The 14338-nt window shown below is 44.1% G+C and overlaps 1 protein-coding gene across 1 annotated transcript in view; it reads left to right on the plus strand.

Annotated features, from left to right (window-relative positions):
- The window catches only part of SLC9A9 (solute carrier family 9 member A9), a 626265-nt gene that overhangs the window by 67481 nt on the left and 544446 nt on the right, over positions 1–14338 (plus strand). The window lies entirely within an intron of this gene.

A 14338-nucleotide genomic window follows, 5' to 3' on the forward strand; every position in this document is an offset into this window, starting at 1 on the left:
GACACAGATGCATACTGCTCTGCTTGAGCGTGCTGCTTATTTCCACTTTGGAAGCTCTGATTCATCTGTCATTGCTCTCTCTCTCTCTCTCTCTCTGTTTTCATAAGAACGACGCCAGTTGGCGGGAGCAGCAGGAAGAGAAAGTGCCAACAGTGTGTTTCCCAGCATCCCCAGGTCAACTCTTACCCACCGCAAAGCCCCTGTATTCTTCCTCCCTCTTCTCCCATCTCTCTTCACCTCCTCTCATCTTTCTCCCCTCTGCCTTTCTCCCTTCACACCCACATTTCTCTCACTGCTCCCTTGAGTCTGTGCCTGGGCTGCTGCTCTCCTGACTCAATTTTCAGTCGGCTGCAAAACAGCAGAGCTCAGGAGACTGGGCTGCGTCCACCTGGAAGGCTCCAAGCTTCCTCTCCGCATTCATTTACTCTCTGGATTCTGAGCTGGCACGGTAAGAGCTGTCGCCAGTGTCAAAGAGGAAAATAAATATACTGCTGCCCAGCCACAGCCAAATAAGAAAAAAAATAATCTCTAATCTGTCAAGTACAGCCCCAGCTGCTAAGCACTGTGGTTTCTCCTGCCATGTCACAGCAGGCATGGGCTGTGTCTCCAACAGCGGAGAGGAGAGGGAAGTTTGTGGAGAAGAAACGACAAAGGCAGGACCACAGAGAACATCAGAGATGTGGCTTGGAGGTAAAGGAGGTGGAGCTGGCAGAGCAGTCTGAGACTACACATTATGCTCCCATCTAGTCCTGTCACAGCCTGAAGACGTTGAGGATAAGAATGGTAGAGGAAGACAGAGAAAAGGAAGCAAGTTCTGAGGGAGTCAAAAAGGGAAGCAAATTAAGCCCACCTCCAAATTAGAAAGGGCTGAAATGTGTTGAAAAATGAGATGGAATTTAGTGTAGCAAAAGGAGAAATGTTGAACCATGAAAGAGAAACATCTGAGAATAATCAGAAAGCACTCTCCTCTGTAGAAGAATTTACCCAAGGAGTCTGGCTATTCAGCAATCTGTCATAAGGATTCTAATCATGGGGCTCCTGTTAAATGAAGCATTTGTGTTGGAATAATCAGGTTTACCTTCATTCTCTGGTACCTTTAGACATAAAGGCAAGTATTTTTTTTCTCAATTCAATCAAGATTTGATGGGAAACAATGGCAAATATGTGAAGGATTCTATACACAGACACACACACATATACATACTAAATACACATTCAACTTCTTTTATATCAAAGATGAAAAAGGAGAATATATCAGTAATCTGTTGTAATTTAATGCCTTAAAAATTAATGGCGTGGCCGGCGCCGCGGCTCACTAGGCTAATCCTCCGCCTTGCGGCGCTGGCACACCGGGTTCTAGTCCTAGTCGGGGCGCCGGATTCTGTCCCGGTTGCCCCTCTTCCAGGCCAGCTCTCTGCTGTGGCCAGGGAGTGCGGTGGAGGATGGCCCAAGTCCCTGGGCCCTGCACCCCATGGGAGACCAGGAGAAGCACCTGGCTCCTGCCATCGGATCAGCGTGGTGCACTGGCCGCAGCGCGCTGGTGGCGGCCATTGGAGGGTGAACCAACGGCAAAAGGAAGACCTTTCTCTCTGTCTCTCTCTCTCTCACTGTCCACTCTGCCTGTCAAAAAAAAAAAAATTAATGGCATAAAACAACAACCATTTTATTAGTTCACAATTTGATTGGTCAGCAATTTAGACTGAACTCAACTCACACAGTATTGTGATTCTCACCTAAGGTCACTCATGAAACCACTGTCATCTCATGCCTTGACTTGGATTGAATGGTCTAAGATAGCCTGACTCACATATCTGGTACTGATTCTGATTGTTGGGTGATTGGTTTGGGGAGCTCAGGTGGCAGGACTTGTCTATGCCCCATGTAGCTGGTCACTAACTAGAAAGCCAGCTGTGACTTCTTCATACACTGGTCTCAAGTCATTACTCCAAGATGGTAGGACAGAAATGCGAAGGCTCTTGAGGCCCAGACCCAGAAGTCAGGCTATATCACCTTCATTGCAATATCACCTTCATTGCCTTGCATTGTATTGGTCGGTTTATCAGAAGAGCAACTGAAATTCAACACATAGGAAAGGATACCCTATCTAGTGCTGAGGCGTAAGATAAAGTCACCTTGCAAAAGGATCCACATACAGGGATGGGAAAAATTACAGTAGTTGGCTCCATCCATTCAGGCTGTTAAAACAACATACCATAGCTTGGGTAGATTATAAACTACAGAGATCTGTGTCTCCTGACTCTGGAGCCTGGAAGTCCGCAGCCAGGTGGCCAGCGTTGTTGGGCTGTGGTGAGGACTCCCTTCAGGATTGCAGATGGCTGTCTTCTCACTGCATCCTCATATGGTGGAAAGAAGGCAAGAGAGCTCTCTGAGGTCCTTTTTTATGAAGGCACTCATTTCATTCACTAGAGCTCCACCGTCATGAACTAATCACCTCCCAAAGAGGTGAAGCAGACGGCATTCCATTGCAATGGCCATCTTTGCAAATAATCTGCCAGGAAGGAGCTATGAAATGTTTTAATAGGTATCAAGGTAAGAGCTTGCATCAGAAAACAGGATTCAAGAGGCAGGTGTGTTGCATACTGGGCAAAGTCATTGTTTGGGACAGATGCTGGCATCCAATATTGGAGTGCTGGTTCAAGTCCTAGCTCCCCTACTTCCTGCTAATGTTCCTGGTATGGCAATAGATTATGGCCCAAGTGCTTGGACTCCTGCCACCCACGTGGAAGACCCAGATGGAGTTCCTGGCTCCTGCCTTTGGCCTAGACCAACCCTGGTTATTGTGGGCATTTGGGGGAGTGAATCAATAGAGGGAAGATATTTCTCTCTCTCTCTCTCTGTGTGTGTGTGATTTTTCCCTTCAAATAAATAAATAAATATTTTAAAAACGATTCAGAATTTGATATGAGAAACCTATGGCTACAAAAGTAAGACATACTAGAGAATCAAGTCATAAAAGGGCTAACTCATTGGCCTCTTTGTTTAGACTTTTACTTCAGAACCAGTATATGATAAATCTGTACCCTGATGACAAGTAGCTTATTATTATTATTATTATTATTATTTGGACGGGCAGTTAGACAGTGAGAGAGAGAGAAACAGAGAGAAAGGTCTTCCTTTTCTGTTGGTTCACCCCACAATGGCCACCATGGCCAGCACGCTGCACCGATCAGAACCAGGAGCCAGGTGCTTCTCCTGGTCTCCCATGTGGGTGCAGGGCCCAAGCATTGGGCCATCCTCCACTGCACTCCCGGGCCACAGCAGAGAGCTGGCCTGGAAGAGGAGCAACCGGGACAGAATCTGGCGCCCCGACCGGGACTAGAACCCGGGGTGCTGGCGCCGCAGGCGGAGGATTAGCCTAGTGGACCGTGGCGCCGGCCAGACAAGTAGCTTATTAAGAAGCATTTTATAAAGTTCCATGTTTGGATATAATTTTTTTTTGGTAGAAAGGGATGCATAAAGCTGAAAGGGAATGAGGTAAAGAGCATGGCTCACTAAGCTTTTTATGCTACCAAAGCAAGGGGCATTCAGCGATAGTTGACTAGTGACATTCAGTGATAGTTGACTCCCCACTCTGCTTAGCTAGGGTGGGGAACTGGGGGAAGCTTCATTTCATTTGAGAATTCATCTCTGCAGTGGATCTCTCTTCCATGGCTGCACTTCCCTGCCAAGGGTTGACTTGTCAGCCTGGTTTACATCCATGTTTCCTGGCTGGTGGTGATGCTTTGGAGAGTGTGGGGCTTTGGAGGTGGTGAAAACTAGAACTTGGAAGTATATTCACTTTGCTTGAACAATGTAAGGAGAGACAGATTTTTTTTTAAGATTTATTGATTTTATTCGAAGTGCAGAGTTACAGAAAGAATGGGAGAAACACACACACACCCAGAGACAGTGAAAGAGAGAGAGAGAGAGAGATCTACCCATTGGTTCAAATCCCCCTTCTGGGCCAGGCCCAAGCTGAAAGCTTAGAATGCCATCTGGGTCCTACAAGGGTGGCAGGGGCCCAAGCACTTGGGCCAGCTCCACAGTTTTCTCTAGCATATTAGCATTGAACTGGATTAGAAGTGGAGCAGCCAGGACTCCAACCAGCACACCAATGGGATGGCGGTGTGGCAGGCAGAATCTTGGGGAAGAACTGACAAGTGGAAACCTTTCATCAAACTATTACCTTCAACATTATCCAAATCTGAATTTAGTTGTGTGTTCCTCTCCATTCTCTTTTCTCAAACCTCACTCAAAGGTAAATTTTATACTGAATTTTTTTAACAGTTTCTCTGTGTTCTTTACAACTTTATAAACACAGCATCATACTGTATATTTTCAAGTCTTTTGCTTTTTTGCTCGTTTTAAGATTCATCCATGTTGTAGATTTTAGCACTAGCTCATTCAACTTATTTTCATTAATAACAGGCTACTGTGTAGGTATTCTACACCCCTCCTTTTTCTCCTTGGTGGAGTGATCTGTGACTGACTGCTGTGCAGGGGTGGAGAGCTGGGGAGCCCACTGAGGGACTCCCAGGCTGAGATATTAAGTTTATTCTAACGAGGGAACTAGGGAGAGGTTTGGGAGAAGGCATGCAAGCAGAGGGGACGGCATATGTGAAGCTGGCAGCAAGGTGAGCTTTGGAGGTGCCTGTTGCTCAGGGAGGTTGGGCTATGGACCGGAAGCATGAGGATGTGAAGAGGGTGAGGATGGCAGTGTCAGTCCAAGACTTGAGATTTGTTCTGGAATTTGAACTTGGCTCTGTAGGCTGTAGGGTGCTAAATATTTAGTGGGATATACGTTTCTTCTCTCCTCTCCTACACATTCCATTCCACTCCATTCCATTCCATTCCATTCCATTCTGTTTTTCAAGAAATGAGCCAATCAAATTATTTTTTCTTGCAACAAAAGGTTTTTTTGGTGGTTGTTAAATTTGGGGGGTGGGGGAGAGAGAGACAGGGGACCCCTACCTGCTGATTCACTTCCCAGATGTCTGCAACAGCCAGGGCTGGGCCAGGCTGAATCTGGGAACACAATTCAGGTCTCCCATGTGGCAAGGATGCAAGTACTTGAACTTTGCTGGTGCCTCTTAGGCTCTGTGTTGACATGAAGCCAGTCAGGAGCTGGAGCCAGGAATTAAACCCAGGTACTCCAATATGGGACATGAGCCTCTTAACGTCTAGGCTAAACACCTGCTACCAAGGTCTGCACTTAGAAAATGTCACTCTGACTAGACAGTTAAAATGAATATAAGGGGGGCTGATGCTGTGGCATAGTGGATAAAGCCACTACCTGCAGTGTTGGCATCCCATGTGGGCACTGGTTCGGGTCTCCGCTGCTCCGCTTCTGATCCGGCTCTCTGATCTGGCCTGGGAAAGCAGTGGAGGACTGCCCAAGTCCTTGGGCCTCTGCGCCCACGTGAGAGGCCCAGAGGAAGCTCCTGGCTCCTGGCTTTGGATTGGCAGAGCTCCGTCCATTGTGGCCATCTGGGGAGTGAACCATCAGGTGGAAGACCTCTCTCTCTCTCTGCCTCTGCCTCTCTGTAACTCTGCTTTTCAAGTAAGTAAATAAATCTTTAAGGAGGCCAAGGTAGGAAGCAAAGAACAGTTAGGAGATAATGGAAGGTTGAACATGGCAGCATCTTATCTGGGACTGAGAGATCTTTGGATGGCTGAGCTGGCCACTGGCTGTCAATCTGATTTGGAGAGATGGAAGCTGTCATGGATGACTGTCAGTTTTCCGGCTTCCATTGTATGCTGACTATGGCACACTTTGGGCCTTGTGTGCTATCCTCTTCCATCTTTGTCTTATGTCCCTTCCTTAGCTTCTCCTCTCCATTACCTGCCCCTTTCTTTCACCATGACTCAATAACTATATTGCCAAGTGAATCAGTGGAAAGATTGGAGAACTGCCATAGCTCTTCATTGACAAAGAGATAGTAGAAATAACAGAAATCACAGCAGAGGCTAGATTTTTAGGTAGTTTCTCTGTGCTTGGCCCTGAAGTGACTGTTCTGCTTTTGCTACCTCATTAATCTTCACAAGCAAGCAGTAAAGGTAGAGACTCCTGTTGTTACCTGTTTATAAGTGATACGCCTGAGGTTTAGATTAGGTAGTGACTGATCTGCTTATACTCCAAACTCACCCTCCCAAGTCATCCTCTGACCTATAGCCACATCAGCGGCACCAGGAGCTTATTACAGCGCAGAGTCTTGGGCCACACCCCACCTCCTGAATGTTTATTTACACATCAGAAGGAGCCCCAGGGGATTCATGGTCGCATTGGAATTTGCTATGCTCCACTCCCAAACCCAATAGAGAGACTTAAAACCTTATTTAGGATTAAGTAAGGACAGACAATAAGAATAGAAATGATTTTAAACAGCATTTAATGCATATTATCCAGGCATCATTGAAACTAAACCAAATCAATTAATTTTATAATTCACATTCCCAAGATTTATATGGCTATCTATGTCTGTGCCTTGTCTGGGTCAAATATTGTGTGTGTGTTATGTAGAAGATAATTGGTTGAATAGTGTTGGTCAGGCCCACAGAACCATTACAGTGAGAAATGCTCACTGTTCTGGTCTAAGGATTTTAGTACTTCCAGTGTAGGAGGTGTTCAACCTGATTTAGCAATTACATTCTGATGTTATTAAAATGAAATGGACCCAATAAAAAGAATAGAAGTCAATTTTTAACTACATCTCTGAGATGCTTTATTGCTCTATTTCACCCTTACTAATTCCCAATGCATGAGAGAGAGCTATAAAGATAGTTTCCAATAGGCGAGTTACATTGTCAACAGAATCGTGAATATAAATGATGACATTGCTTTAGCTTCAATGAGCAAGTGTAATCTTGAAGGCCATCACGGCTAGATGATAGGTGTTTCCATTTTGATTTTCACATGATTCTTGATCATTTGATCTGAGGTTGTATTTGTTTCCTCCAAAATGTAACTGTGGTTTCTGTCACGACGTGAATTTGTTCTTGTTTTGACTTAGAACCTCTGTTCCAGTGTTTTGTGTAGCCGATTGCTCATTCTTTTCTTCAGCTTGTGGATACCAAATAGTGTGTTCTCCTTCCTCAAATCAGTGCTGCAACATATGAAAGACATTGATTGCAATGATGGCAATTGCTTGCATTTACTGAGCATTTGCTTTGTGCCAGTCATTGCTGTACATTTCCATGCTCATTCCCTCCCATATAAGCATTTTTCTCATTGTAAGGACATATATTCACTTCTGTAAAAATTCTGCCCAGCTGGCATTGTGGCATAGCAGGTAAAATCCCATGTGGGTGCCCATAATTGTCTTGGCTGCTCCACTTCCCATTCAGCTCCCTGTTAATGTGCCTGGGAGAGCAGTAGAAGATGGCTCAAGTGCTTGGGCCCCTGCACCCACGTGGTTCAGCCCTGGATGTTGTGGCCATTTGGGGAGTGAACCAGCCAATAAAAGATCTCTCTCTATCTCTCTCTCAAACTCTGACTTTCAAATATATAAATCAATCTTTAAAAAAATACTGCCCAATTTTCTTCATTAAAACAATTTCCTAGTTTTTATTTGGAATATTAAAATATTTAAGAAGGTTTTTCATCTATTAATAGAATATATTTGCCAAACATTTTGATAATTTACATTAGAAACTTAGAGTTCTTAAGAATAACTATCCAGGTTCCAGTGTTGTGGCATAGCAGGTAAAGCCCTGACCTGCAGTGCCAGCACCCCATATGGGTACAAGTTCAAGTCCTGGCTGCTCCTCTTCTGATACAGCTCTCTGCTATGTCCTGGGAAAGCAGTAGAAGATGGCCCAAGTGCTTGGGGACCCTGCACCCACATGGGAGAGAGACCCAGAAGAAGCTCCTGGCTCCTGGCTTTGGATCAGCCCAGTTCCGGCTGTTGTGGCCATTTGGGAAGTAAACCAGTGGATGGAATACCCTCTATCTCTCTCTTCCTCTGCCTCTTTGTAACTCTGCTATTCAAATATACATGTATACATACAAATATATATGTGTGCATACATACATACATATATATGTATACAATATATATATATGTATATATATTTTAGAAGAATGACTATACTAGGGCAGGTGTTTTGGGCATCAGATAGAACACATCTTGACACCTGCATCCCATGTTGGAGTGCCGGAGCTCAAGGCCTATTCCACTCCTGATTCAGCTTTCTGCTCATGCACACCCTGGGCTGCAGCAGGTGATGTCTCAATTACTTGTTTCCCTGCCACCCACGTCAGAGACCCCCACTGACTTCCTGGCTTCAGCTTCAGTCTGGCCCAGCTCCAGCTGCTACAGGCATTTGGGCACTAAACCAGCAGAGGGACCCTCTGGCTCTCTACTTTTCAAATACATAAATAAGTAAATTTTTTAAATAAAAGAGAAATTATCCACAATTAATGTATGATGTATAGAGTGACCTGGACTATAAACTATGAATTCTAGTTAATAATACTGTATAAATATAGGCTTATAAATTATAATAAATCTGTCACTCTAATAAAAGATGTTGCTAATGGAGAAATAGAGTGAGGTGATATATAGGGATATATTTTGAAAACTTTCTGGTCAACTTTTCTGTACATATAAAACTGCAGAAACCAATCTAAAGCTAAAAAAAGTATGCTAATTTTTTAAAAGCTTTATTTATTTGGGAGATAAAGTTATAGACAGAGAGAGTGAGAGACAGAGAGAAAAGTCTTCCATCTGCTGGTTCACTCCCCAAATGTCCACAATGGCTGGAGCTGAGCCTATCCGAAACCAGGAACCAGGAGCTTCTTCCTGGTCTCTCATGTGGGTGCAGGGCTTTCCCAGGCCATCAGCAGGGAGCTGGATCAGAAGAGGAGCAGCCGGGACTTTTGAACCGGCGCCCATATGGGATGTCAGTGCCATAGGTAGAGACTTAGCCCACTATGCCACAGTGCCAGCCCCAAAGTATGTTAATTTTTTAAACATCCACAGTGTAAATATATTGCATAGTTTCTTTCTTTGGAAATTGGAGATTCTTAGTCATTTTGTAAACCTAGGACTCTAACTGTGTTGGAGTCATGAGTTCCTGAAGTCCTCTCAGGCGGTTTGCTGGAACAGTCTTCTACGCTTCATTCCTGTCATTTATATCAAGGGACCTGAGACCAGCTCTGGAAGCTGGACTCCTTGTGGCCCGTGGGAAGTTCTCCCTCTGGTTGGCCTCCTGTATATGGGAGCCCCCTTCCTAGCCCCTCTGCATATGGGTTACGTGGACAATACTTTCTTCATTGTCCACATCTGACCTTAATCCTTTTATTTTAAAGAATGGACATTAGGCCAGCGCCGCGGCTCACTAGGCTAATCCTCCGCCTGCGGTGCCGGCACACCGGGTTCTAGTCCCGCTTGGGGCGCCGGATTCTCTCCCGATTGCTCCTCTTCCAGGCCAGCTCTCTGCTGTGGCCCGGGAAGGCAGTGGAGGATGGCCCAGGTGCTTGGGCCCTGCACCCCATGGGAGACCAGGAGAAGCACCTGGCTCCTGGTTTCAGATCGGCACAGCGCGCCGGCCGTGGCGCCCATCTGGGGGGTGAACCAACGGAAGGAAGACCTTTCTCTGTCTCTCTCTCTCACTGTCTAACTCTGCCTGTTTAAAAAAAAAAAGAATGGGTATTAGCCCTCCTGAGATCCTTGCTTTTCCTCCTTAATTGTCCAAACTACAAAGTCATGATTGAAAAAAGCTTTCATGGGAGTGATCTTGTTTTGTCATCAGCCCCTAAATGAGTATGATTCAGTAATTATGTTTCTGAAGATCATTTTATCCATGGCTATGATTGTAGTATCTTCATTATATTCTTTGGTTGCACTTAAGATGCTGACATTTTCTTTCCTTCCCCAGATTATCTTTGCATCACCTGTTACTAATTGGTTCTTTCTGTGTGCGTCTTACATGCCACTTCTGTTGCAAAGTTTACTGTTGTGTTTAGTTGTCCTATTGATTTTCTGTAATTTGGTATTGCGTCACTGGTTTTCCTCTTTCCAGGGAAATCTGTGGCTTCTAACACATGTAGATTAATTGCCTACACGATTGTGGAACTGTGGCATTCAATTTGCAGCAGTAAAATATCTATTCTGGGCTACAAATTTGCAGCCTCTACAGAAGTTGATAGCTTGATTATTTAACAAGTGAATCCACTGTGCTTCACAGGGCTGAGTATAATTGCAGCTTCTTCCAGCAGAGACAAATTAAGAATGGAGGAAAAGGTAGACACTGCCCTCTGAGAGCGGAAAGTAAATAGAGACTCCTGGAAGGATGGACGTGGTTATTGCAGGTGGCACAACTTTAGGAATTAATTCCACTTCAAAATGGCCCAGCTGTTAATAGAGGCAGGGTACTGTCATGTCAGAAAGATGGCCAGAGAGGCCAGAGCCATGGCTCACTTGGCTAATCCTCCGCCTGTGGCGCCGGCACCCCAGTTCTAGCCCCAGTTGGGGAGCCAGATTCTGTCCCGGTTGCTCCTCTTCCAGGCCAGCTCTCTGCTGTGGCCAGGGAGTGCAGTGGAGGTTGGCCCAAGTGCTTGGGCCCTGCACCCCATGGGAGACCAGGAGGAAGCACCTGGCTCTTGGCACAGTGTGCAGGCCGTAGCGGCCATTTTGGGGGTGAACCAACGGAAGGAAGACCTTTCTCTCTGTTTCTCTCTCTCTCACTGTCTAACTTTGCCTATAAAAAAAAAGATGGACAGAGAATGCTGTTCTGATGTCTCATTACCCTCTTCACAATGTGTTTTCACATAAGTTATCATATTTGCATTGCACAATCATATGACATAGGCAGAGATGGAATTATTGTACTTTATAAATTAGAAAATTGAGGATTAGACAGATTACTTTCTCAAATGCTGTTGGCCAATATTTGTCACAATTGAGATCAACACTCATTTCCTCTGATTTCTGGATCTCTGCAAAAGCTTTTCATACTTGGCTAAGGGCCTTTCCCACCCTTGAGACCCACTGTCCTGTCAATCACTCAAACAGCAAGTAAGGCTTGAGACTTCACATAGATTTGATAAATAGTAACAGCATTTTACATGTACGGTACCAGTACACACACACACAACCTATACACACATATATGTACTTTCAATGCTTTGTGATTTTTAAAAACATGTATTACTTCAATTGGCCGTCATTCTGGGAAATGAAATTTCCCCATTACACATTCCTGAGCATGATCCAGAAATGATTATAAATCCAGTGAAATTCTTTCAGACAATGGAGGTATAACATCACGTGATTGAAAGAGTCCAGTGTTTGGTAACAGCGCTCTGTTTACAGAAAATTGGAGAGCTGAATCTTGCTAACCTCTAAAGGAAATCACATACACAAAGCATATAGGCCAACAGCATTAACTCACTCAGTGGCAGCCCAAATTATACTTTTCAGGAGCTGTGTCTAATCTTTTCTTAGGCTCAACAGATCTATTACTTCCACTGATGCAGTTTAGCTTGGCTACTCCCATGTTTTGTAAGGAAATTGGTTTTCCTGTTGGAAAAAAGGAGAGAAGTCTCTCCAAAGATTTTTCTCTTTTGCTTTCAAAATTTAACTAAATTTCCATACATCTGATTAGGAAAATACAGCTGCTTTTTAGAATATTTCCTTACACGGTTGTGAGACGGTTTCCAACCTTCCTTTTTCCCTTCCTCCTTGCCTCCCAGTTGGATGTGGTTACAATGGACGTGCCCAGTCAGGCGTTGACACACAGCTCTGAAAACCATCCTCTGCTTCCTTTCCTCCCCAGTTAGAGAATCTCAGCATTCAGGAACGGTTGTGGGGATATGAAAGAGGCTATAGTTATAACTTGAGTTGTTCATAGCTGTTTAGGTACTTCAAAACACATTTGGAGCGGTGTTAATACTCTTCTGACAATTTAGCTATGACCCCATATTAAAGATTTATTGCAATGTTGCTACAAGGAGACCACTAGTACACTACTGACAGTGCTGTCCACAGGCCCGTGCTGATCTGTGATGTGGATTGGGAGGAATAAGTATAAAAACGGAGAATAAGCACTTGGGGATGGTCACAGTGATTTGAGAGAGCCATTTATGTCTGTTGAATGTAATCTTAAGAGATTTGGACTCACATGTTATATAATGTAAAAATGTCATTTTTTCATCTTTTCACTTTTATTGTGTTTTATGAAAATATAATTGCCAATAGTTTGGAAATAATACTACTAATTAATGAATGAATTAAGGGTTCTACACCAGGGAGAGTTTTAAAAAGATTTATTTATTTATTTATTTGAAAGGCAGAGGGATGGGGTAGAAGAAGAGAGAGAGAGAGAGAGAGAGAAGGAGAAAGATGATGGGAGAAGAAAGGAAGAGGGAGGGAGAGACAGAGAGGGAGGGAGAGGGTTTGTGTTCATCATCTGATGCCTCCCGGGGTGTGCAATTAGCAGGAAGCTGGAATAAAGAATAGAGCTGGGTGTTGATCCCAGGCACTCTGGTATGGGATGCCTCAAATAATATTTTGAGGGATACCTCAAAATAAACTTACCCTTTAATTCCATTTTCCATGAACCTTTCTCATATCTGACCTTATCATGTTCTAAATAAATGCGGGGAAGCTGGCAGGTCCCTGGGGATGGGTGACAGTTGGTCTCCTGTCACCCATGTGGGAGGCCTGGATCGAGTTCTTGACTTCAGGTTCGGCCTGGCCCAGCCCTGGGTGAAGCAGGTATTTTGGGAGTGAGCCAGCAGATGAGAGATCTCTGTCTCTCTCTGTCTTTCAAATACATAATAAACATTTTCTAAAATTTTGAAATTCATGCATACAAAATGTCTCAAAAAATTAATGGAAAATGTGTATTATGGAAAAACTACACATGGATTTCAAAAGTTTTTGACACAAAGATAAGCTGATTGTTTAATTCCATTTTCCATGAACTTCTTGTATTTCCCTGGTTCATTTCTCCAGCGTCCCAAGAATTTGCATATAAACTAGATTTGTAGAAGAAAACAAATTGGCAGAGTTATACTCACGCTCTTTAACCACTACCCCTCACACAGACTTGAAGCCAGATTGTTAACTCTGCCTAACCTGACCTCAGTGTGTTATTGTAAGTTTCCGTTTCAAGGTCATTTCCAAGTTACAATCTCTGCGTCCTGGAAAGAAAAGTTGAACGTTTTTTTTAGAAAGGTGTGTTTCAATGAAGCAGATGCAGAAAGCCATTTTGGTAAAATCAATTGTGGATTTCAGAGGCAGGCAAACCCTTAACGTGTGAAGAATGAAGTGTGGATTATATTAAAACGGATATTATACAGGAGGGGGCAACTGTCACCGCCTAGAAAGCTGAGACCCCATTCCAAAATCAACAGTGAAACCATCACGCCAGATAAACGGTCCACCAGCCGCAGCTCAGCGACATTGGCTTTTATATAGCGCCCTCTGCTGGGCAACTCTGTAAATCACAGTGGACTCAGGCCTCTTGTTTCTTATCTCTGGGTCTGCTGTATAATCAAACCTTAACTAAAGGGAAAATACATGACATCATTTTGAGACAGAGTCGCCTTAGATGTCAACTAATCCAACCTCCTAATTTTACCTGCAGATAATAAATGATTTAGTGAGTCTCCGAAGAAGGGAACTATTCATTATTCAGTTCTTCTTTGTCCTCAGGAAGATATTAATTATTGAAATAAGTACCTAAGGGCAGTATATATAAAGCATACGTTCATTTAATCTTATTGACTCTGATTTTAGTTGAGCCCCTCCCCTCTTCATTTTCCCTCTTCCCACAAGGTCTTCTCAGGGCTAAAAGAGTATCTCCAGTCTACTAATATTTGCGCATCCAAACTGTATGTAGGTGTGCTGTTTCTCATCCCCTTCCTGAGGGAATCCACGGGAGCAAGAGCAGCAGGGAGTGGTGGTGTTGTCCTCTGTTTTCTGATGCCCAGAGGGAATGAGACCATTCCAAAGACCACACGACCAGTAAATGGTCAGCTGCACCCAAGCTGTTGGGCTTCAACTCCTCTAGGAAATGAGACAGCATAATAATAAGTCAGACACTTGTAACCTCATGTATCAACTTCAGAAATAAAACACTTCAGTGATATCAGATGATCAGATTTTTTTTTTTTTTGAAAAGCAGAGGGACAGAGAGAATCTTCCACTCACCAATTTACTTCCCGGATGCCTGCAATAGAGACCTAAACCAGGAAATCCATCCAGGTCCCCCACATAAGTGACAGGGACCTAGTACTTGAGCCATCACCTGCTGCCTCTCAGGGTGCTCGTTAGCAGGAAGCTGGACTCAGGAGCAGAGCCAAGATTCGAGCCAGGCACGTTGTTATGGG

This window comes from Oryctolagus cuniculus, chromosome 4 (genome assembly GCF_051225735.1).
Source record: "Oryctolagus cuniculus isolate XC-2025 breed Fujian yellow rabbit chromosome 4, ASM5122573v1, whole genome shotgun sequence".
Lineage (NCBI taxonomy): Eukaryota > Metazoa > Chordata > Mammalia > Lagomorpha > Leporidae > Oryctolagus > Oryctolagus cuniculus.